The sequence below is a fragment of the Dromaius novaehollandiae genome, chromosome 11 (genome assembly GCF_036370855.1).
Source record: "Dromaius novaehollandiae isolate bDroNov1 chromosome 11, bDroNov1.hap1, whole genome shotgun sequence".
Lineage (NCBI taxonomy): Eukaryota > Metazoa > Chordata > Aves > Casuariiformes > Dromaiidae > Dromaius > Dromaius novaehollandiae.
In genome coordinates this window covers 10,710,144-10,733,703 of record NC_088108.1, presented here as the reverse complement: position 1 = coordinate 10,733,703, position 23,560 = coordinate 10,710,144, and the positions used below count along the sequence as shown (strand labels likewise).

The window sequence follows — 23,560 nt, the reverse complement described above, 5'->3', positions numbered from 1 at the left end:
CATTTTATTTAGAAGGTTTCTGTGGTTTTTAAAAAGCAGAAGAAAAACAGTGGAAGGTACCCAAGAACCCTGTTAACTTCAAAGTACTTTGGATCAAGGGTACACATTGTTTTCTTTGGTGTGTATCTTAAAAGATCATTAAGGAAGGTGTTTGGAGAGCTCCGCCCGGGGCCCTGCGCTCTGGACTCGTGTCCTTTCTAGCTGCCGGGTTATATTGTCAGTGGTCCCTTGGGGCAATCAGGCTGCTGAATTCTTTTAAAGAAGCACTGATACAGCTTGTGCTCAAGAAGCCACCGCTTGACATTAATAAGCTGGCAGACTGTCAAACTATGCCTAATCTTTCTTTGGTGGTTAAGTTCATGCAACTGCTTGTGGCGAGTGAGTTTGCATGATGTCAGATGTATATACAGATATATGCATCTGTATTTTTTTTGAAATCTTTGCCAATCGGTGTGTGATAGAGGGATTGTTAACCCCACGGTCCTCTCACAGTGGATTAAAACCAAGTGTCCTCTCTGTGATCTGCTGGGTCTTTCCACAGCCTTCAATATTCTTGAATTTAATGCTTCTTGTACAAGCTGCAGTGCTGGGAAGGTCACTTTTCCTTGGAGAGGAAAAGTTTACTTTCTGCACAGAATAAAATCAGGCAGTTGCTTCTCTTTTCTTAGCACACTGTTGCATGTGATTTTGCAGGAGGAGGGCTCTCCATCAGCACGGCTGCACGGAGGGTTAGCGAGGCAGTGTGCACTGCAGTATTTTGGGGATGCAGATGACAGCCATCTTAATGCCACTCATTTCCAATTACCCAGTTTCTGGCTGAGATTAGAATGTAGTTGGGAGCCCTCTGGCTGCAGATCAATCCAGGCAGAGCAAAGGAGACGACCGGCAGCGACTGGGGGACAGATCAGAAGGTATGGGGACAACTAAAGCTGTTCTCTGGCTCAATACGGCCCACCGCTCTGCCCCCTCAGCATACATTTCCTTTTTTGCTCACATTTGCAATGCAGAAGTCTGGTCAGACACCTAGTTATAGGAGAAAGATCATGTTTCAGGAAGAAACAAGGACAGCTTTCTCTCTATTATGTTTGGCCAGGAACACATTGCTTCGTGTCTTGGATTCAGCCCTTGCAGTTCTCACCCATGTTGTTGAAAACTCCATCAGATGAAAATATTAACATCTCATTTGCTCTGGGTAAGGGATGAGAGAGGAGAAATGGAAACTTTTCCATGCAATGAATAATTAACCTGCAGAATTCCCAGCTGCTAGATATTGGATCAAGTAATTAAGAGAGGGCAAGGAACTGAGAGGAACTTTAAAATGCTACTGCCTTACATGAGCGAAGCTTATCATCAGCAGAAGTATTAACAGGAAAAAAAATCCATGTTTATCGTTGTGGATTTCATGTGTTAATTAGCAACAACTATGACTTATTTGGAAAGATGTTCTCCAGATGATGGATGGTAATTCTGCACTGACTTATCAGTTCTTCCCCTGTGCTTTCACATGGCTTGGGCCGTGCACAACGTGGGTGATCCTCCAGCTGCGTACGCAGACTTGCTGCTGTTGCCATTGCGTGGTGCTCCCTCTGCACATTTGTCCTTTGCTGAATTCGGGGGGACCGGGGGGTTCGGCCCTTTAGCACAATTATTATTAATTCTCTATACTATTCTCTACTCAGGAGTCCCGTCGGTAGCTGATTATACTAATCAGAGGTGATTATTGCCTATGCTCACTTACCCCATATTTAAATGCAGCAGCCTGAATTTGTCTTCAGCATAGTCTCCAAAAGATATGAACCCAGGATCAAAGAAAGTTAATGCATAGGTACTTTATCCTATGGGATCAAACTAAAATGCAGTCAAAGAGCTCTGGAGTCAGTGGCTGCTCTCACATACGGGTGAGGAGAGAATGAGGTAGCTGTGGCTTTGCCTGGGCAGCAATGCAAGTCATTCTTTTTGCCTCTGTCAGTTAGGCAGAATAATAGATCACCAGGATTCTTACCAGAAAATATTTTACTCCAGTTAAGACAGAATATTGTTTCCTTTATAAAAATAATAATTATTGCTGAAAGTATGATCAGCCACATTAAAAGTGTTCTTTTATTCTTTTTCCTGGCCAGATCTCTAACTTTGGCACCTCTCAGCTTTTCAAATAAGTACTAACATATTCCACATATCTGCAGACAGTCCCAGCGATCGTTTGCTGGCCATGCTGGAACTCCAGCACAAGAAAATACAGGGTCTTAGATACCCACAAAATTTGGGCACCAATCTTGCCTCTACAAGAACCATCTTAAACCATTTTCTACAAAGTAAGGTGCTGGATGATGGGAATGGAAATGTTCTAGCTGGTCGTGAAAAGCTTACATGGAATTTTGTCCTAAATCATGATTAATTCATTTGTATTTCTAATCCTTTTAAGCAGTTGCAAAAAGATTCAAAGTGGTGCTCAAAGATGCTATGTAGGACAGAAAGTAGTTCTTTCCAGCCCACAAGGATGCAAGATTTTACACAAACGGGGAAATCCTGTTCACACTGGGGTAAATGTGGTTTTGTCTCTGCCTTTAATGGAGTTTCCATTCCTTTTTCTGCACCTAAATGAGAATGGGATTTTATTCACCTTCTGGCATGTGATTCTGGTACAAACTTGAATTTTATTTTTTGAGTGTTCTTAAAAGGAGAAAAATGAAGACAAAATTAAATAAGCCCAGAGAAAAGGCACATCTCCAGAAGGAGAAGGATTCCAATAATTGTAGGGTGCCGCTTGATGAAGAAATCTGAGCTCTAAAGGCACAACCCAGAAGTGCGGCAGAAAGGTAAATACTCCCACTCGTGCTGGAGAAGTCACTGAGAAAAATTTCCTGGAGGTTTTCTTACTGGGGGCAGAGTAGTTCCCTGCCACAGTGAACTTCCTTGCCACTGCATGTGTGTGTCAGGGAGGGGGATAAATGGGATGAGGAGAAGGTTGTCATACCCCAGAAAGGAAAATGTACCATTATTTCCAGGAGTTTTCAAATGAAACTTTAGAATTCACAAACATACTTTATCCATCCGCTGTTAGATAAGGAAGTCCAGGGATAAAGTTCCACGTAGGCAAACTCTTCAGCAGTATTTCATGTTAAAAGTAAATGTGACTAAAATACTCCAGAAACTTCAACTATATTCTCTAAATTAAATTCAATAATTATTTATTCATCCTCCAACTTTGATTTTGTTAAATAACTAATAGTATAATTCAGAGGCATGAATTTAATCTGCAGAAAATTCAGTCCTCGGAGAAGATCAAAGTGAATTCTGTGGTGTTAGGCACCCACCTACTGCACTTGATCCTGAAAAATATTAGGTGCATGTTTAAATCATGCTGCCCTTTCTTCCTGGTTCCTGTGCATTGACTCAAGCTTCTGCCTAAACATTTTCAGGGCCAGGATCAAGGACCTGTATAGATCCCAACACTTCAAAAGTAGACATCTGAAAATGTAGCAAGTGGATCTGCTAAAACACCACGCAGCTATCATACGAATGCTTATTCATTCTTCTAAATCTACCACCACTATAATAAAAGATGGAAAGTATCTTTAGTGATATAAATATGAACAGTAAGTGCCTACAATGGAACACAAAGGTAAAATGGCCCTGTTTATCAGGCACAATTAAAAGGAATAGAGGATGACTAATAAAAAGGCAATTTAAAATCTTTACGTGACACCGTGTCAAGGCAATAGCGTTGTGCAACAGTGCCAACACAATTGTACCTGCCTTGCACGGCACCGGGAAAGGCGCTTCCCTGCGACTTCTCCGGAGCTGCCGCGGTGGGTATTGCTGAAGGAGCGCAGCCACTTGAACTCTGGTCTAGCTGCCACCTCCCAGAGTTACAGTGAAAAACAGACAAAACCAGCCTCTTCAGATCAAGGCAAGAGTATTTTTACACTTTGTTTTCTATATGCTTTTCTTTCCTTTTGGTTTATATTATCCCAAGCCTCACAGTTAAAGTTTTCTAAAAAACGAGAGCACAATTTTGAACGTATGTGTGCACGCTTGGGAGCTTGGTGGGGCTGAGGGGCCCGATTCCCTGCAGGAGCTGGTTCGAGGTTTAGCACTGCATAATACAAACATTTCCTGGCTATGACTTCTTAAGGTCTGTAATTTAAAGGCAAGGTTGTAGAACCCTTTACTCCAGACGAAAGATTGTGATCTTGCAAAATGTAGCCCAAGCTATCCCCTTATTTCTTAGTTATGTAACAACTTAATGGTCCCTGTCAGATTGCTGAATTCACAAATCTGGTTGGTGACCGGGGCAGAGGGAGGCTGTAAATATGTATCCATATTCTTTGCTATTCTTATTTTTGGGCCAAAAATAATCTTCTCTTGGTCTTATTGTTACTGATACTTCTTTGCAACACAGCATTGTCAAAAAATAATAATATAAACAAATCTGAAGATATATCAAACATTGCAGGGTACAGCAAAAGCTGCCCAACACCCACAGCTTTTTGAGGAATGTGTGAATTTTTTTCTTGCCAGAAATGTCTGCTTCACAATTCTTTTTTAATTTTGAGAAGGATTTTGCTGGAGAGTATGTTCTTTTAAATGAGATAATTGAAGTCATCTACATGAAATCTCTGTTAGCACTACCGCGGGAAGAACGGCCCTCGCGCTCACCCAGCCTAACGACAGCTTTGTCTCTGCCTGTCAGGGTGTAGAGCAGAGTGAGCTGAAACACTTCAAATAAAACACTTTCTAGTCAGAAAACAGTGTGACTGCAATTAAAGTGGAACGTGAAATTTCTGAGAACTCTCTGTATTCGAAGAGACAGGCTGACATCGTTCCCTGCCGGGCTCCTGCGGGAGCCGCGCTCCCTCCTGGGCTGGACCGCGTCTCCCGCGGGCCCGATGCTCTGGGCAGCCACGCTGCCCCCCGGAAACCCCACGCGCATTTCGGGGAAGGCAGGAAGGGTTTCCAGGGGAGGCAGGGACGCGGTGCCTGTTCTGCCTGCACTGTGTGGCCTGGCCGGCCGGAGGTGCAAGCCCCGGTGTCGCCGTCCGGACAAGCAGGGCAACTGCGCGGGGTGCTCCGGCTCCGATCGTGGTATTGACAGTGCTTCAGAAGCACTGAGGGACGCACGGAGACATACTCCCTGCTTCCACCCACCAGATAGTTAGCTGAGTGCAGAGGTTTCCTTTCACTTGTCTTCAGCAGTAGCAGCTGATATTACTCGGGATTATTATTATAACAACTTCCCTTTCCTCAGGGGCATTAGGCTGATATTAAAAACCCACTGCAGCAAACTGTTGCCTGCTGACTCCTCTTGGTTCTGATTTTGTGCCCTGTGGTCTGCTTCACCGCGGTGGCCCACGGGCACGGGCCCCTGCAGAGGCGCCCATGCCGCCACTCACTGCTTCTTACTTGGGCGCCATCACCGCAACCCAGATTTGTTTATTTAAACCATTTCCGAATGTTTTCTCTGTCTTTTCCACTCATGGCATCGTCTCAGCATCCTGGTCCACGAGTGACTTTAAAGCAAGAGCCCCACCTGTTTGTCCCACATGAGGTACAGCGCTGCCCCGGCTTGGCCGGGCCGGCGCTGAGCAGCTTCCCAAGAGGAGCTGGGGGGGCAAAAACCATCTAGCCTGTGTTAAAGATGGAGCGTGGTCGTTTTGGAAAGGGATTGTGTGATGCCGCCACCCGCACGTGCCAGGCTCTGGACTCGGAGACCGAGAGCTCCTTCCCAGCTCCTTCCCAGCTAAACAGTATTTCCAGCTGCACTTATGGCTAGAGCTGATCCCTCCCTGCAACATCCTGCGAAAAGGGCAGGCTAGAAAACAGTCTTGATGCCAAAGCTTCTGTGATCCGGCGCTTCCAGAAACAAGAGGAGCGCAAATCAGATCTCCGGCACCCAGCATTACCTAATGGAACAAGTGAAAACCAGCCCCGCGATGGGGCTCCGGGCAGGGCGCCCAGGCCGGCGGCGAACCCCGCTCCCACCCGCCCGGGAACACGGGACACCTGAGCGGGGCGCAGCGGGGAAAGGGGCAAGCAGCTACGTCCCTGGAGAGAGGGGAAATAATTATGGCAGAGAAAGGGAAGAAAAAAAGAAGTCGCATGCGGAAGGAAGCAGCAAATGTTAAATCAGTGACTCATAGTATGAAATGACTAATCACGTCAAAGAACAGCTTGTTTCGGGCATGGAATCGGTGCCGAGTGCCTCGTCGAGAGAGCGCGGAGGTTATGTGAGCTGGCAGGGGTTCAGCTCGGGCGAGCAGGCCCGCGGGCGCTCCGGCGGCCCCGGCCCGCAGCCCCTCGCAGGGCGCCGCGCAGACGGGGCCGGGGGGCGGCCGGGACCCGCCGGGCGCCGCGGCCCTGCGCCCCCTCGCCGCGGCCGCCGCTCGCCGACGGGGCCGCCCGCGCGGGCGCGGAGCGGCGGCGGTGACCTACTTTCGGCCGGCTCCGCCCGGCGGCCGGCACCGCCGCGCCCCGCGCCCTGCCCCGGCCCTGCCCGCGCTCCGGGCGCTGCCGCATGGGGCGGGCGCGCGTTACGTGCGCCTTCCGCCAGCGTTCCGCCAGCGTTCCGCGCGCGTTCCATCCCCGTTTTGCCCGCGTTCTGCCCGCGGCGCGCGCGTTGCGCGGGAGGGGCGATGCGCGCGGCCCCGCGTTGCCTGCTGCCTGCGGCTGCCGGTGGCAGCGGGGAGGGGTGGAGGGAGCGCGCCTGTGCAGTGCCAGGAGGACGGGCTCAGCCCGCCGCCGCGTTACACAACCGCCCGCCGCAGTAGGCGAGTTTCACAAGTCCCGCCGCAGCTCGCCGGCAGCCCGGACCCACCTTGCGCGCCCCCTCCGCTCCGCGGCCAGCCCCGCCCGCGCCCATGCCATGTCTCCTCCGGGCAGCGGCACCCCGGGGCGGGCGGTAGCCCCTGGCGCCGGCAGGGCACCGCGCCGGGGCTGGGCATGGCACTGAGGGCGGCTGCGGGACACGCATCCTCCCGGACGGTACGTACCGGCGGCGGAGCGGGGCGGGGGGTCCGGGGGGGCTGCCCGCAGCCGCGGCGGGTGCGCTCGGCGGGCTCGGGGCGCCCCGGCCCCGGCGCTGCCGCGGGACGAGCCCCCGCCGCGGGCGCGGGGGGCAGCGCGGTAGCCTGCGCGCTCTTCCCGCACCTTCCTGAAGGTCCCGGTGAAGTTTCGGGGGTGAAAATGTACAGCTGCAACTTAAGGCTGAAGTCGCCTGATTTTTTAAGGCGCAACGTGTGTCTGCAGGATGGACACGGGGCTGCAGCGCGGCTGGTCCGTCGCGCCGGGGGGGCCGGCGGCGGGCGCGGCCCCGGCAGCGCGGCCGCGGGGCAGCGCGGCGCCGGGCGCTGAGCGGGGGCACCGCTCGGCTGGGGCTGGGGCAGGGCGGCGGGGCGCAGCCCTCTGGTCCCTCCGCGGTGTCCTGCCGCCTGCGAGCGGGGCTGTCTGAAAGGTAGGACGGAGCAACAGCTCCCAGGCGAGGTCCCGTTCCTAAATATAGAGTCTAACATCCAGGTCGGAAAGTTACTCCTCCCACCAGGGTTATTGTGTCATTTCATTTTACAAACTGTTTACGTTACAAGCGGGGAACTGTGAAGGCTTTGAAAGCCCTTCCTAACATTTCGGCTACGGATTTGTGAATGGTAACGCCAAGCGCTGGTCTTTAATGGCAGAAAATGCCGACTGATGGCTGTGGGAGCTGGCGTTTGAAGCGGGCTTCCGTGCTGAGCCCTGCGTGATTCCTATGTGAGGTGTCATGTGTGCGTGAGAGACACTTGTCCTTTGGAAATGTCCCCAAATGTCCCCCAGTCCCTGATGGCTGCCAGGCCCCTGCACGCTCCTCCAGGCAGGTCTCCGCAAGGGGCTGCTGAGAAGTCCGGCAGCCCCTTTTTGGGGCAGAACTGACACGTTGGCGGCCGGTGCTGGTCCCCGATCAAAGTCGTATTCTTCAGAAAGGGAGTAGCCCTGGAGCTTGGGTAGCTGAACTCCAAGCCATTAAAATGTCCCATACTTTGCCCGCTTGCGAGGGTGCAGCGTAGCCCGGGAGGGCAGGGTTATTTATTAGCCCGAGTTTATTGTCGTGTGCAGTGAAAGCCGACCTGCTGATTTGCCTAATGAGACCAGACCTCCTAGGTGTATAGATGGGCAAATGTCAGGAGTCACTTCATTTCTGAACACGACGACGGTGCTCTCCTGTCCTTATTTTGCCGGATTGCTACTCCCAGTCCCTCATGTGCTGAAATGGGAACTTGCCTAAAGAGGCAGCTGTGCACATTTCTGCTACATAGGCTTTGCAGTCTTCAGAGGTCCTACAGATGTTATTTAAAATTCTAGATAATTTGGGGAGTATACAGCATGAACCCCGTGTACTGAATAAGCTACAACAAAATATACTGTTTTGTTTGGGGATTTGTGCAATTTTTGTGGACTTCCTCGGCTTCAATGCTTCACCATAATTATCCAGTCAGAAAAATACATTTGGATTTTTGGTTTTCTAGCAGAAGTATTTCAGAAAGATAGATAATTTCCCTGTAATGTACTATCCAGAGTAGACTAGTGTGTCACTGATGCATCACGGAGGAACAGAGCAGCCTGTGCGCTGCTACACAATAAGGGTAGCACTCAGGGTGCTGGGTCAGGCACACTTCGAACAAGTGTAGCAAGTACTATTGAGGAGAATAGGCTCACTGGCTAAGCCAGAAATGGAAGTTCGTGTGGATGGGAGTCATTCATATGTCGTGGGCTAAACCTGTTTACTACTGAATCTTTAGAAGTTTTCTGGAAGATGTAATAGGAAAGATGTAAATTCAATTAGGATCAATTACTTATTGCTCGTTTCTGTTATTCGTTTAGAGCTATGTGTTAGGATTATTTGATCTAGAGGGAAAAGGAAAATTGGTTTGAAATTTCTAAAATAAACTGCAAATTTCAGTAAAATTTGGCAATAAGGTATGTGATGGTTCCTGGTTTTCAGCCACTCAGTTTATGTCTATATTAAATTACTTCAGTGGTTTAAGACACACATCAAGTACTCACTCAAAAGTAGCTCAGGGTTAAAGATTAAAGTTAGCAAGTGAGTAGTTCATAATTGAAGTCTCATGGTGTTGGAAGCAACATTAAATTTCAGAGATAGTGACGTCAAGTCCAACTTCTGCTTGTTAGCAGCATCAAGAAATTTGGTAAAATGCCTTTACAGTTTGGATCGAGGGCTTGTCTATATACAGAAGTTGCATTGTTTTGCCCTAAATTATGCACCCTCCCAAAATTCACTTGTAATGATAGGAAGATTTTAATGCCAGCATAGCTCATTCTTTCAAGATTAGGGGAATAATGTGTATATCAACAACTGAATCCATGGCTTGTAATGAAATAGTTGTTTTTAGTGGAATAATAGGTCTATAACCAGAATAATAATACCAATAAAAATCAAAATAGTATGGACCGGACTTTGTTGGTATTATTAAAATGATACGCCTCTGTATCACACTCATTCCAACCTCTCTAATAAGGAAGTCAGATGGATACAAAGCTATATTTATTTTTTATGACCTGGATAACACCCTTCTTTCATGTGAATCTTTATTCGTTAAGGCCACGTTCTGCCCTGTCTGACCTGCGCAGTCCTGCTGAAGCATCACCCATTTGCACAGCTGCAGCTGGCAGGACCTACTGGCTTGTGGCCATGTAATACGGAGCAAAATTTACCCTGAGAGCAGAGCCATGCCTTCGAGGCTCGACGCGAGGCTGGCGAGAGCACTGGGGCTCCCCGGCGGCAGCTGAGGGGTCCCCTGAGGCTCCCCCTCTCCCCGGTGCTTGTTTTCCTTGCCCCACGTTCCTCCAGCCCCTTCCCGAGGTCCCGCGTGGCCCTGCCTGCCTCTGGCCCCGTCTGCTGCTGAGGCCGTTGCTCTTTTGCCCTTGCCTCTCTGCTACCTTTGGGTGAGTGCAAGGATGCTGTAGCACCCAGCCGCTGCGCGGGCCACAAGGAGAAGAGACTTTCTTGCCCTGGGGCCACTACCCTGAATGAAAAGCGCCCCTGTGCAGAGCCTATTTGTTATTACTAAAGTCCCACTTGAGCCCTGGTTTTAAGTGAGATTTAAGTGGTGAATAGGCCCTGATGAGCCTTCTATACAAAGAGGTGTTTGCTTGCTCTACATCTGCTCAGCCTCTGATCCGGGAGATTCGATCAAGTTGCGTAGAGGTGTATACAATTAATGAGAGAATTTGACCTACTTGAATATTCTGTTATTGGCTTTGGCCTTGTCCACACAGAGATTACACCAATTGAGTTTAAGTCCATTTTTAAAGTGATTTGATTAACCTGATGTGAACTCTTGAGAGGACATTCTTATTTGCGTTTGAATAAACTTATTTTGGTTTAACCAAAACCTGCAGTTAGTCAATTTACACAAAACTGAAATTAGCCATGCCCAAACTGAAAGGAGAACTTGCATCTCTAAGTAATGACACAACTTGCCCATGAAAGCAGGACCTTCTGCAGAATCTGCACTACAGTACAGTTACTAACAAATCTGTAAGAGACTGAAAGCTATTCATAGCAAAGTGTTAAAAAAGCGCAAAACTTAAATATCTTAGTGAGGCAAATGAAGAAGTTCAGATAACCTGGTCCTGAAATACTGAAAGCACTGGCACCTACTATCACAAGTCTAGTAGCAAGACCTTTCATGACTTCTCAGCTGCAGAGGTGGGGAAGCGTTTGTATCTTGTAAGTGAAGTCTCTATACTGTCAAAAAAAAAAAAAAGTGATGCAGGGAATTATAGGCCTAGTGGTTTGAATGCACTAGTACACAGTGTCTCATGACACATTTTGAAGGAAAGAATAATTATACATAGAAATAATGAGGAAGCCGGTTAAATTATGACAAGATTTTATCAAAGATGGATTGTGCTGGACTAATCTAACATCTTTCTTATATAACACATTTCTTAGGTGGGGTTATAGAGTAATATAATTCATCTAAAGCCGTCTAAAGCCAGGCATTTGATATCATGCCCCATAGGATATCACTTCTTAAAATGAAGATGCTGGCCCAAGACAGGAGTTGAAAGGTGCAAAAGGTCTAAGGAAAAGATACAACAGTTGTATTCAAAGAAAGTCATCTGGCTGGAGAGAGGTTAGTGCTGGTCCTCTGGGACCAGTCTCGCACACGTTTAGTGCAGCCACTCTGACCGATGGGAAAGAAGTCAGTGTGGACTCATGCGTCGTGTGGGATAGCACAAAGTTTGCAGGTATTGTCACTGTCAATGACATTTAGTAGTGCTGAATGCAAAGTCATGCAAAGCTTGGAGCTTTGAGACCAGTAACAAGAACTTCTGTAAAACAGGAACCCATTGACTGTCAGTGCCGAAAGGAGTGATGTGGATATGTTGGCTCATCAGAAGATCCCTCTGAGCCATCACGGGGATGGAGCTATGAAAGAGACTATTGCCATTCTTGACTGCTCTAAGGAAAATACTGTAAAAAAATACAGAGAAAAGTGTGACTTTTATCATTGTGCAAGGTGCTGGTGTACGAGTTTTGTGTCACTCGTGGAGAAGCACCCTGGGGTATTGTGCATATCTCCAGACACCTCGATCAAGAAAATGTTAAATTAGACCAGTAGGAGGGCTAGTGAAGTGATTACATGAATGGAGTATCTATTTTATGAAATGAGATTAAAGAGCTTAATTTGTTTAGCTCTGGCCAGTTGAACAAATGAAGGGACAGGTTACGATGAGTCTTTGTACGCACTGTTGGGGCGAAATAGCAAGAAGGCAGAAAAACTAAGTCAAAGAATAGTATCAGCACAAGATCAAATTATATAAGTTGGTCATGAATAAATTTGGATGGGAAATTAGAAGAAAGCTTCTGACTATCTAAGGACTGAAGTTGTGTAATAGTCTTTCCATTAGGGTAGTTGTTTTGAGATAGATCTTGATAATCTTATGGAACAGATTATACAACTGAATAAGAGAATTCCTGGAGATAGGAAATTAAGTTTGTAGAGTTAGTCGTTGGGTCTCCAGTATATTAGTATTTTCAAGGCAAGGTTGGAAAGAGTGGTTCAGTTTTTGTTTGCACTGTGTGATATTAACCCCATGCATCAAGGCTTCTGCTGTTTTCTGGAGAGCTGGGGCAAGAAGGATTTTTCCCCATTGCTGCAGATTCGACTTGCTTTCCCCATTTGCCTTCCTCTCGAACACTGGGCGTTGGCCAGTTGGTGTGCCACAGCTGGAGGGGTGACAAAGGTGTGCAGCCCACATGTCCTCGTAGCATTAGATTGTCACAGTTGCCTGGGCAGTGTTTTCTAGCGTGCTCTCTGGGTTAGCCTGCTCATCAGATTTGGGGTCGGAGAGGAATTTTTCCTTCAGGTTGTGTTGCCAGGAGCTGTAAGATTGTTTTTTTTGCTTTTTGTAGTGTATTTCATGGCATATTTTCTAGGATATGTTGCTAGTGTTGTTTAATGAACTTCTTGTGGTTGCAAGGACATGCAATATCGGTAATGCTCTTCCGTCTACCCTCCTCTTTTCTGCGTCACAGTACAATTTTATCTTTTGCACTTCTAATGCATATCATAAGTTTGTTATAGGATGTGAGGAAGTGGTCTGGGTCTCCTGATGCATCGTGGCAGGTTGAAGAGCAGTTTTAAAGTAGACATTAAAAGCCATGTTTCCTGAGATTGGGGGCTGATGTTGATGTCCCCAGTTTTTCCTTTTTATCTGATATTCCTAAAGTATGTTGCAAAGCTGGACTTAAAATTAGCTCTGCTGTGAGGCAGATCAGAACAAAACTCTGTAAAATGCACAAGATGATAACCTCTAGAAGAATTAAGAGATTGCTGGCCACTATTGATGAATTAGTTTTGTTGTAGGAAAGTTGAACGTATAATGTACATTTCCTCTTAGTACAAGTAAAAGAGAGAGAGAGCAAGGAAGAAAGAGAGAGAAAGAGAGAGGAAAAAGAAGGAGGGAAAGAAGGAAAGAAAGAGGGAAAGAGGGAGAGAAAGAAGCAAAAGGAGAGAAAGCAAGCAAGCAAGGAGAGGAAAACAGCTTGACTTAGCCTGAAGCAGAGATCACATACCTGATAAGCTGCCTGTTAAGAGAAACTGAAATATGGAAAAATGACAGTGCAGATGGGGATAATACTGAGATTATAAAAGAGGAAGTGTGTTAACCAAACTCCGCTGAGCTGTTGAAATGCATTGAATCATCTGACTCTGACTTACATTCTTAGGCAAACACCATTGTATAATTTACTAATTTGTCGACGTTTCTTTAGTGCGTAGCACTATGGTAACTGAACTGGCTTACCAAACACTGTCACTGCGAGCACTGCAAAATGCATCTTTCCCTAGCAGGAACGCACAGCGAGACCGCGTACAGCTTCGGAGGATACACACACAAAAGCACACGTGCACACACTGGCCGCTCAAAATGGCCCCGCCGATGGTGGTGGGATGGTCTGCGGTCGTGTACGTGGGCTGCATTGCGCTGAGAGGGTGCCAGCGGCAGGACGGCGGCCACGAGCCCTCGTGCCACCGGGTGCTGGGTGCAGAGAGCAGGGCACCGGGGTCCGCTCGGCTTCGCTGGCTGCCGCATCCGGAGGCGGGCGCCGGAGCAGCCGGGGAGGGCAAGCACTTCTCTTCCCGTCGCTGTGCGTACAGTGTGGAGGAGCCGGGCGAGAGCTGCCACCTGCGGTGTCCCCAGCCAGCTTCTCCATGGCCACCTCTCAGGAGCTTTTTGCATGAAATAGATATGTTTGAAGTTTTGCACTGAGCACCAACAGTCTTGGGCTTAGCCGGTACCTATATTTATATCTACCGTGAGCATTGCTGCACTGTGGCTCTGGGCAGGGATTAGGAGAGTTGGTCTGGCCCCCACAGCCGTGTTGCGTGTCATGCTGGACCTCCACTGCCGCAGCTCTTCGCGTCCCCCACACTTGCAAGCAATCTATATGGGGCTCCATAAGTGAATGGGAGCTGCTTTGCTGAGTGCCAGATATAGACAGATGAGTTAATTGATGGACTGATAGATAAATGCAAGGATATTTGTAGGTGTGTTTATTCTTGTTTACAAATGGCCTGAGCTCAGGCGAGATTTTCGAGTATGTGGCAATGGGAAGGAATGATACCATAAAAATGCCAATCTCCTCTCTTGCTTCATCTGTTCAGCCCACAAACACACGCATACACACATGCATAAAGCAATTAATGAGGTTTGTTTGTTCTCCTCTGCTGGGCCCTGCCTGCTTCAATCTTATTTTAACTCACAGCACAATATGGCGCATTGCTTCAGGACAATGGAGTTTTTACCATAAACACCATACTAAGCAAACCCTTTTTTTGGAAAAGTAAATAAACAATAGGTGAAGAGATAATAGCTCCCATTGAATTATTTTGCATAGACATGGCAGCGTTATAAGAAGATTTTCAAGTAAAGGCGGAGTCTTTATGTGAAAGGGATCCGATGAAACCCTGGCCCTGTTGCTGGCAAAGGCTGCACCGCTGTTAGTTCCTGTGCTCTCAGGGTCTCTCGCACAACGTGAGCTGAGGGGTAGAGCTGCGTCCCTGGCAGTCTGCCCTTGGGGTTCGGCTGCTCACGGCGCTGCTGCACAAACTGTGCGTGTATTTGTATGCGTGGAGGAGGATGCTGGGTGTTTGGTCCAGCGCTGGCTTGTTGCAGCAAACAGCAATTAGAGAGGCCGTAACACCTGGGGAAGGTTACACCCCTCGCGCAGGAAGTTTGGCTACAAACCTGTCTGTCCTGTCTCTGAGTGCACTGTACACTGGCAGGACTCACAGTAAGTTAAAAATGTTCACTCCGATCAAACTGTCTGGGATCGGATTGTATTAAGTGAGGTATTAAGTGTGTGCATTGTGAGTCATGTGTAGCGAAAAGGCGTGACTTTGGTTCGCTCCGCTACTGCTGCATATATTCAAGGTGAATATCAACAGTTTGCTTTTGCTTCCAATTGACTAATTGGAATGGCTTCATTTTGGGGCAGGCTTTTAATGGAAAGGGCACAGTAGGAAGTGTTAATAAAACAGTCTTTGTGCTAATGTTAACACCTACCTTTTCTATTTAATCTTGCTTACTGCAGAGGGCTGAGCCTTGTCATTAGTGGAGACAATGAGTCAACATAGAAAAAGTGAGTTACTTTATTTTCTTTCAGTCGTAAGCTCTGGGGTTGGCCTCCCACGTGGCAGTGGCGATGCTGAGCTGTGTAATTGCAGAGGGAGCGTACGTCAGCCTTTGGGTGCCCGGCCTGGGACAGGCGGTTCGCACTGTTATTCTGCTGGAGTGTGGGCTTCTGTACAGCTCAGTGACTTTCTGATACAGGTGTCTTGACATCCCTTGGGACTTGTTCATCAACTGCAAGACCTCCTGATTATCTTTGTATATGTCTCACTGGGCCTGGAGCAGAAGTCCGCTCTTTGGGAAAGTTTGCACAACTCAGGAACTCCTGCTGAAAATCCTGTTATACAGGAAAGTTGTCTACAACTCCATTTTCTACTTTCTAAAAATTATTCAAACTTTGGAAAGAGAAGGGCCCCAAAGAGGGTCTTCAGAGTAGGAGAGTGTGTATGGTTCTGTAACAGTCTGAGTATACTGTCTGTGAAGGGCAAAGATCCCTGGCCTACAGCAGGAGAAAAATAAGTGCAGAGGACTAAAATTGTCACTAAACCATTTGGAAACAAAAGCGGGGGAAGAATCAGCACTCCATCTATCCAGAGCACATGTTTCAAATCTGGAGCTGGATTCCCTATCTTGGATATATTCACAGTTCAAAATGCAACTAGCAGAACTATAAAGATGGAGTGTTAGACTGATTGGTTTGTCCGTAGGAGTCTTGTGTCTAGAGGAGTAGAATTGCAGTGTTCACTTGAGGGACGGAAAAAGACTAACCCAAAAGAGGACAGCCTTTATGGTTTGAGGGGCTTTTTTTGGAAGAAAAGCATATGAATATTAATAAGTGATCCAGATGGAGTATCATCTTACTTAAATGTTGTCCTTAGTGGTAGTATATTATGTTAACGTGAATTTGATTGCACAGTAAGTAAAATTTTATAAATATAAAACATCTTCAGATTTCAAATGCTGCAGCGCCGAGGAAATTATTCTGGAATTTTGTGATATATCCCAGTTTGAGTTGCTTAAATAAGAAGAGGTATCAGTGAATGAATCAGATAACAAGCTGCTTTATACAGAAGACATAATGCCTATTTATGATGTACAGCAGTCCTGAGAGAGATGAATTGTCCGTTTAATCTCCTTTGGGCTGTGTCTGAAATCTGCTTTTTGTGAGGCATTCCTGACTGTTCCAGAGATTACTGTGCAGGCACTTATATAGACTTTGTTTATGTTTGACTTACAGCTCTACAAGGTCCTTTGCAGGCAAATGTTCGTGTTCTTCAGCTGTTTCTATTTGGTTCCTTAACCTTGAAGTAAAATTTGTAGTGATTATAGGTGTTGCCAAGAGTTTTCTTCTGACCTAGTTGCTATTGTCAGAACTTACAAAACACTGTTATCACAATGGATGAACAGTACCAGAAAGGGCCGTAATTCGAATCATCTGTTTTGTCTTTGGCATCTTTGGCACACCAGTGACGAGCTTTTCAGTTGACCTGAGAGGGGTGAAGATTTCTCTCCTGCTCTGTGCAGTAATGCGGAGTCTGGAGTCATTGCAATAAATACTTTTTTTCCCTTCTTTTTTGTAAGTTCTTGTGATAAATTTACTGTGGCAAAGGGGATTGCTAGATGACTTAAATCAGATTAACTAAACATTAGATTTCTTTCTACATTTCTAACAGTGCACAAAGATGTGGGATTTACTTTGTGTGTCTTTCCAGACATGAATGTCATGTTCTATTAGAGGATCACCTCAGTTAGGTTCACTAGCAGCTGATTTTCTTCCCAGCCTTGCAACACTTGAAATAGCCTCAGTCAGAAAAGAGCCCTGATGGGGAAACGTCGTTGGGAGAGACGTGCACTGCCGGCGTCTGGCAGAGCAGTAGTGCTGTTCTGCATAGAGGAAGAAAACATCTGTGAGATATTAAAACCTTTTGACAGCGATAGGAAGATAATTCTCAAGATAATTCTGTGTCAAGCTTTGCTCTATCTTCTGCCAAGCTTCCTAAGCCCTAGGTCACCAGGTTAGAGAAAATCGTGGGCTGGTTGTGTCATACTTTACCTGTAAATACAGAACTTTCCAATTGCTGTCAATCGCCACCGGGGCTGCATAGCCTGTCATCACCCTCCTATTAAGAGTGACTGTTTCTAAAACATTAACATTCATGTCAGGACTAGATATGGATCAGCACAGACTTAAATAATTGGCAGGAACAGATGTGAGATACCTAATCAGTTATTTCCTAAGGAAAATGAGTTTGATTGCATGAATAGTTGTAAATATTTCATTCAGCAATTCAGCTACTACAGCAGTGGTAAACAAGCTTCTGGGACTGCAGAGGACCGATTTCTGGAGCCGTATGTGATTTCTTATTCACTTAAGCTGTAGTGTAGAGGATGGCGGTTGAGAGGTTCCCTGGGTGACTTTTTGTGACAGCGCTGGCGATAAGCAGCCAGGGGCTCGCTTTAAGGAAAGTTAAAGGTGCTTAATGCTTACAAGCGCTGCCAGCTTTGTCCTGTTTCACTGCTGACCTTTTGTGGAGCAGCTGACAAGAGAGAGGCAGAAAAGCAAGGAGGACGTTAGTTTTTCCCTCTGCTTAATAGCATGTTTTCCCTCCTTGAGTTTTGGCTAAACTACCACAAGCTTTGCTTGTGATTTAGAGGAGACATGCACAAAACCAATGCATGAAAGAAAGAGGTTGCGAGTACAAATGGTATTTGCCTCTCCAACACGGTGTGAAAACCTGACGAAACTGGGACTGTTAGCAAAAGGTCACGGACATTTTTAACTACTGCTCCTGGCTTCATGCTGCTGTGTAGATGTTCGTCAGGGATATCGTTGACCCTGATGGTATTACATAGTCAGATTATCACAGAAACAAACTCCCTTTTAGTCATGTTTTTTTACGCATATACGTTATGATGTGATTCTTCCCATCAGCTGGTTTTAACATGTCTTCCCTGCCAGCCTAATTTTGATGTGTTAAATATAGTATGGACACTATTAGTATATAGCTCTATGGTTTGAGGTGCTTCATTCACAAAACTGCTAAATAATAAATTCATGCCTATCCTAATTCTGGAAAGCACAAATAAATCCCACTGCCTTCACCCAAGAATTACACAGATGGCTAAAAATGAGGCATATACTGATGGGTCTTTGTAAGTCGCGGGCCAAGTTTTTCGGTGCCCTTTTCACACCGTCTCAGGTCAGATGAGATCTCACCCTGCTGCCTTTTCAGCTGGCCATGTCTCTTCACTGAAAACCAGGGCCACCGATGTCTATAGGTGCAGCTCAGCTGTCCTTGCCGGCCACTTTCGTAGACCAGGAGTCACCTGCAGGACAGCAGTGTCCCTTGCTGCTTGCATTAAGTGCCTACTGGAGAGAGTTACCCTTTGAGTGAGATAAACCCATGTATTTAACTTATTGGTTATATTGGAGTCATGATTTTGACTCTTAGTAGAGGTATTCTTAGTACTAAACCATTGTAGAGATCAAATAAAACATATTTTTGAAATGTTCTGCATGTTCACACAGTTGTTTTAAGCAATAGACAGCATTTAGATATCCAAAAAACCCCGTATGTCCTTAATTTTCCAGACTGCCATCCTGGTGGGATGTTGCCAGTTCTCTGCTCTGTATCCTTCCGCTGCCGTCCCTGCGCAACCCTCGGGCGGCCGAACCGCAGCAGCAGGCTGGGAGCCCCCGCGCTGGGCAGAGCCTCCGCGGCTGCCTGGCAGCGGGAGCGGCGGGTCCTGCCTCGTCCCCTGCTTCCCCGAGGTGGCGGGTGGATCGACCCTCTTAGAGGACACAACAGCAGAAACGTTGCTACATGAGCTGTGCCGTTTCCCCCAAGGCTCGGTGTTTACTCAAACCTTTTTTACTTGAGCTTTGTCTGGGAGGGACACATCTTTTCCGGTCTTACAAAGTTAAAAAAAGAAAAAGCAACTCCAGAATCCCCAAAGAGAAGTGGACGTTCTGCTGTGCTGAGTCATATTGTGTTATTTTGGCTGATTATCCATCCAGCCTTGCAAATAGACTGAAGAAAAAAAAAGTGTGAATATCTTATCTCAGGCAGAATGAAGCCTTGGCTCTTTGTGCATAATATGTGTAACAATAATGACCCTGTATTAAAGTGCTTCATGATGGACATGTTAGTCTGAAAAAGATAACAAAGTAATAAGAGAGAGAGAAATGTTGATGTTTATCTTCTCTTTTCCTCTTTCTGAAGAAAAGTGTTGCTTTCTCATTATATTTCTAGTGCAGATTTGTGGTACCTTGCAGAATGATGAATGTGATTACAGTTAATTGTTTAAATATTCTTTTATTCCCGAAGCTTTCAAAACAAATAGCCATTTTTTGAGGAGCAAATTGAAAATGTCATGGGCAAGATAGTGGAAAAAAAAAAAATTGAACGAGAAGTTAAAAGTGCATTACAGAAGGGAAGGAGAAGGTATGTGAGGGGGTTGTTTCAAAGAGGAAAATCAAGCCAGATGATACATTATTAACAATTCCAATAAGTGGCAGCAATTCTTCTTGAAAAGATTTTGTGAGCTTCAGTGGTTCAAATCCATCCTTGGTGTAACTGAATCGGAATTACACGTGGATCAACATCTTTTCTGGTTCATAAGTCTTCTAGTGTTATTTGATGCAAATACTGCAAATGAGCATGACTGCCCAAAATGCATTTGATGACTATATTTATCATCTCTCTTCTTCATAGTAAACAAGAAGAGACATCTGTGTAGAAGGTCTGGTGGCCACAGAAAGTATTTTGCATCATACTGTCTAACTGGTGCCATTATTAGCTGTTCTCAGCTCAAAGAGCTGTTCTTTAAGGAAGCTGAAACAAAAAAGTATATTTGATCTTTGGGACTCCTTGCCATCTTATTATGTATTTGTAATGCAGTAGAAGTAAAACAGTGGTTCGTCGGCTTTGGATAGAAAATTCCAGACACCTGCAAGTGATTTTGAAAGTTCTGAGTAATGAGATGAGGTTTCTCACAATAATGCTCAAGTCCAGCGCTTAATCATACACTTGAAACAAGTGGGCTCAGACTTTATGAAAAGTGTTTACCTAGTCAGCTTTAAGGCACAGGCCAAGAAACAACTTGATCAAATTAGTCAAGTTTGAATAAGACCAGCAACAAATAGAGTCAAATGAGTGTGAAGCATGCTCCTGGCACACTGTCCTAGAGAAATATGGGAGGGCCGCTGTTATGGAGCGTAATCCTGCAGCATCCTGACCCCTCCAGCTGCCTTGTCGGAGGGAGCTGGGCCCTGGGAACATCAGGCCTGCAGTTTCCATTTCTCACCTCAGCTAAACAACACTTTCTCTCTGAAATCCTTCTTTTCCTTGTTATATAAAGGCTGATTCTTTTATATCTCCTCTTTCTTGAAAGGATCTCAACACTCAGAGGCAATGGGTGCATTGCTGGTTATTCTCAGCTGCAAGATTACAGAGATGGCAGCAGTAAGGTCAGTGGGGCATGAACGCAGCTCGGCTGGAGAACAGATGTGAGCACATCATTTAAGGAAAGAAGCTGAAAGTCTCAGAGCCAAATGAGGATAAGAAAAATTTTGAAATGTAAAAGTGCTTTGTTTAAATTCCTTTTGACTTACGTGCACGTTATACCTGGAATGCTCCAGAATTGAACGCACTGAGAGGGTAAAGAAGTTTCTTATGCTTGAACTTGGGTGCATGAAGCCAAAGATATAAAATGAGGTCAGTTAGCTCAGCTGCAGTGAATCCTTTGATATTCATTTAATGGATAAGTAGATAAAACTCTAAGTAAGCCTGTATGTGAGACTTTGAATTTTAACTACTAAAGCTCTTTATAATTCTCTCACACGTCTTTCACATAGGGCAGTTTAACTGATCAAGCAACTAGTGCTGCTCCACTTGTGCTACAATATAGCCGCATGTCTCCTGAACCCATTTTCTCGTTCCTTCGGGGTATGAAGCAGAGGTGTGAGATGGGCTGGCCCTGGGAAATTCCATCGTTTTAGCAGTGTTTAGGTTTGTGATTCAGGCTAAAGTCAAGAAGTTTAACTCTAGATCAGGAGCTGATTTGCCCTCTGGTATAGGGAGGGTTTCAATCTGGTTTAAACCTATCTCTAATCCTTTTGTCATAATATTTCCTTTTTTGAATAGCTTCCTTATGTGTTGAGTTCCAGAAATTCCAGGGTGGTGATATACATGAGAAGCAGATTGCAACAGAGAGCAGATTAAATTACTCAGGTTTAGGATTATTGGGGCAGAACATTTTTTTCTTCATGTTGTTTGAAAAAGGGAGAATAATGTCTCCCCCCCCCCCCTTTTTTTTTTTTTTTTTTTTTTGGTTTACTGGTAGAAGTTTGGTATCAAATGAAGGTGAATCCTGAGAATCTTTCTGCCTGTCACTCAGTGATCACTCGAGGAAAAAAATAACTAGCCATTCCTTTCTTTTTTCCTCTCCTTCATTTGAGAATCACTTCTTATCAGTGATACATATTTAAGGAAGTTCTAAGACCACAGACTGATACTTCAGGAAGCTTATTTTAGGAGGGAAGACTTGTCTGAATGCCAGGAGACAAAGCTAATCATCAGGACATCTGGATTCACTTCTTAACTCTGCTGTGTGACCTTGGGCCCATGGTTTAGATCAAGCTTTTCCAAAATGTTCCTTGTTTATAGGTGCTTATGCTGTGTTTCAGTATTATTGAAAATTAGGCTGTAACTGCTCCCATGCAGGTACCCGTAAACAGAAGCAGCTACTGTCTCAAATTCAGCTTCCCCAAGCTGAGACACTCAAAAAGAGACAGGGGTAAAATGTGTGTCCCTGTTTCCTCCCTTGTACAACAGGAACAACTGTATCTCCATTTCTATTTGCAGCATTGACAGTAGTTTGTAAGGCTTAACTGGTGTTTATAAAGTGTGCTGAGACCTCCTGATGTACAAGCATCAGAGGAGAGAAAGGACAGTAGCAGGCCGTTTGCAAAGCATCAGAAAAGTAGACGTTGTTCAGTAGAAATCAAAGGAAGCTGAACAAGGAGCAGACTTCCAAGACCTCCCACGTTGCCAGCCGAAGGGCTCCCCGGTGCAAGCATAATGGTGCAAGCAGGTCTAAGGAAGCACAGAAAGGGCAGGGCCAAGGATAGCCAGGCTGTCCGCAGACTGTCAGTACTTCTTCCAGCCCATCCAGCCACCTTCCACGTGTTTGCTAGCAGCAGGCAGAGGAGCAGCAGGGTTGCCCCTTTTCGCAGGGTGATCCAGGGATTTACCTTTCTTCGCACAGGGACAAGGCAGTGCAGGTGCAGCAAGCCATATGCTTTTGATCCATGTCACGTACCGTAAATCTGTGCTTGCTAGAAAGGAGCATACCTACTGCACGAGTGTGGATCAGCTGTGCTAAACATCTGATCATGTGGTAGAGGAGTCCTGATAGCATCTAGCTTTACCTTTTAGTTAAATGAACTACGTAGCCCAGCCAGAGAGAGGGGTCAGACACCACTGACTTACAGTTTGTTCTTAAGGCAGATATCTTGGGACTCCAGGATGTGTTTGTCAGGAAGCTAATAGACTCTTCTTGCTTTCATGAAGGATAGAAATGTGCGTCACTTCCACAAGTGCATCCTTACTCCAGGACTGATTGACTGGTTGCTGCCAGGCTTTTAGAGCGAGCTGAGGTGCATTTATAGGGCAATGGCCAGGGGACCTCTGTACGTAGACAGAAGACATGCTGGTTTGAAAGAAGGTGCTGCGGTCTGCAAACAGCTCCCACCGTCCTGCAACATGTGAGCAGATGGACTCTCCTTTGAAGCCAAGTCATATACAGCATTTTTCTTCTCCCCCAAGCAGAACAGGTTGTGAATATGTTAAAATCTTCCATGAGCCAGTTTAAAGCCCCTGGTTTTACTGTGCAAAGCAAACAGCACTCAGGCCTTACTTTTATTTTTGCGTTATGAGTTCAACCTCCAGCACAACAAAGCAAATACAAAGTGCATGTGCTCATCTCCTCAGCTCTGTCATCCTCCAACATCTGAAATGCATTTTATATACAAGAATGAGAAATAGAAGAACGTGAAAACACAAAATGTATTGTTTGATAGATGTCACATACGAGAAAAAGAGAACAGTTAAGGACATGGATTACTTCACATCAGATACTCGCTGAATATGCTTGCTAAAGTATGTCGTGCATCTTCTTCAGGTGAAAAACTTCCCTTCTGTTGGTATAGGTCTGCCTTTAACCTGGATGTCAGAAGATGAAACAAACAACCCATTAGAAATTTTATGTGGAATAGGTAATGAAAAGATTTTAAAGACTTGTATCATGATTTTCTTAGAAGAACTTTTTTCTGTTTTGTATGGGTAGTTGTTGGAGGTTGTTCTCTGGCTGATAGAGGTGGAGGAGAATGTATTTAGTTTGATTAGACAGCTCGTTTTCTTTATCG

At 45.8% G+C, this 23,560-nt stretch overlaps 1 protein-coding gene across 4 annotated transcripts in view; it reads left to right on the top strand.

Annotated features, from left to right (window-relative positions):
• The first annotated feature begins 6,152 nt into the window (after positions 1 to 6,152).
• The window catches only part of PASD1 (PAS domain containing repressor 1), a 57,282-nt gene continuing 39,874 nt past the window's right edge, over positions 6,153 to 23,560 (top strand). For 3 of the 4 annotated variants that reach the window (XM_064518233.1, XM_064518231.1, XM_064518234.1), the window contains exon 1: positions 6,556 to 6,981. The gene's annotated coding sequence lies outside the window, so the exon portion shown is untranslated. Of the gene's footprint in view, positions 6,228 to 6,555; positions 6,982 to 23,560 lie in introns of those variants that run through there. The other variant, XM_064518232.1, reaches the window with a different exon arrangement.